The 1,713-nt window shown below is 34.6% G+C and overlaps 1 long non-coding RNA gene across 1 annotated transcript; it reads right to left on the bottom strand.

Annotated features, from left to right (window-relative positions):
* Positions 1-266: 266 nt before the first annotated feature.
* On the bottom strand, positions 267-1,713 carry LOC124128000. Its single transcript, XR_006860098.1, has 2 exons — positions 1,290-1,713; positions 267-562 (listed from the first exon to the last, which is right to left on the bottom strand). It is a non-coding gene; the product is annotated as an uncharacterized LOC124128000 (long non-coding RNA).

Genomic DNA, 1,713 nt, shown 5'->3' with positions numbered 1-1,713 from the left:
TTCATTTTACAGGTTTTTCTAAAGTACTTGCTATTATATTGTTAAATATTGAATGATAGAAACGTTTTTTAAACTGAATGATGGTATATTTTTGTATTGTCACATCATTTATTTCCTGAAGAAAAAAATTGAATCAATAAACGTAAGATCATTTTCAGCAGGTTGTGCTCAGTGATGATGAGTGGGGCTTACAAAAAAAAGCTGCTTTTTGAAAAAATAAATGTAACAGCGGTACTCTGGTCGTCTCAAAGATAAGGGAGTACTTGTTGGGTCAGAAGGGATTTATTTTCAATGGGCGTAGAGTGAGAACTTCACGATAGTCCGGATCTGCCCTAAAACATACATAATTTGATATAAATATCATGGGTATGGACAGTATAAAGGCACAAGATAACAACAATAATAATAATACATTTAGATCTATAGTTACTTACTTTTGGCATATATATTTGAACAAATCCTTCCAGATAAAACAAAGTACAGTCTATACATAGTTAATCATGCATACCTTGTCTCAGGGACGCAGGCTGGAACCTCCTTTATTGATGTACAGTGAATAGCCCTGCACAAATAAGTATACTACATATAGATATATTACATATCCACCGTTACACTAGTGTGTATGAAATACAAGCAAAATAAATTCTACAAAAGACCATACATATATACATGATACATATACATGTATCACTTCTAACCAGTTTATATCTATTTTATAAAATGTACACTTGGCTATTACCTCAGTCAAATACACAGTTAGGGTAAAAGGTAAAATAAATTCCTATGTGCACAAAATAAGTCAACAGCACAATATGTCTACTGAACTGTAAACAGTCACATGTCTAATGTCACACAAAAACATTGTTATTAACTCTGAACAGACAAGCTATGTTAGATCTACGTAGCTGAGGAAAATGACAATAGGACATTTCTTGGAAAATCTCTGATGTTTAGAATTTTCAATAGGACATTCCCATAGACTGCTGTATAATTTCTGCAAAATCAATGGGACATTTGTGACAATGGGTAGGCAAATATCCTAAAGATTGGACGATCTGTATCACTGGTAACGTTACTCGAAGGCTTGTTGCAAGCGAGATTTCGTACAGTTCAAACATCGTGACACTGAAAGGGCCTTGATCTAATCAGTGTGTGAGGACGCCTGGCGTGCTAAATAAGAAACAGACCTTTACTATCTGGTCATAAGTTTACAACATTCACAGGCTTCGTAGGACAGGTTAAAATCAAACAATGCGCTATTGAAAAAGCATAAACAAATATAGATCTACCTTATGCCAGACGGCTCCTTCGCATTATCAAGGGAGGTAACTCTTAATACGTTTTGCTGCCCACTATCAATGTTCTCTTTGCGACACATGAATGGTTTCATAGCTGGGTAATACTTTAGAATGTTGGAACATCATTGGCCCAACATTGTTGTATGTTTGTAAGAGTCTGATATCGCAAATAAAATTTATTCTACAATATTAACACGTAATTTCCATTTTTTTCTTTGTTCGTCGAAAAACTTCTCACAGTTTTGTATCAACTGGTAAAGTGGCCCGCAGAAAGTGGGTTGAAATAAAATTGTGGATCGGTTAGTCAAAATGGGCCTAGTCAAAACGGGCCGTTACACACGTATACAACATAAATATCACATTGAAAATATTCCTAACTTTGTCTTTCCATTCCATGACGTCAAAAATATTTATG

This window comes from Haliotis rufescens, unplaced genomic scaffold, assembly GCF_023055435.1.
Source record: "Haliotis rufescens isolate VD_foot unplaced genomic scaffold, xgHalRufe1.0.p SCAF_124, whole genome shotgun sequence".
Lineage (NCBI taxonomy): Eukaryota > Metazoa > Mollusca > Gastropoda > Lepetellida > Haliotidae > Haliotis > Haliotis rufescens.
This window is presented reverse-complemented; position numbering and strand designations above follow the sequence as displayed.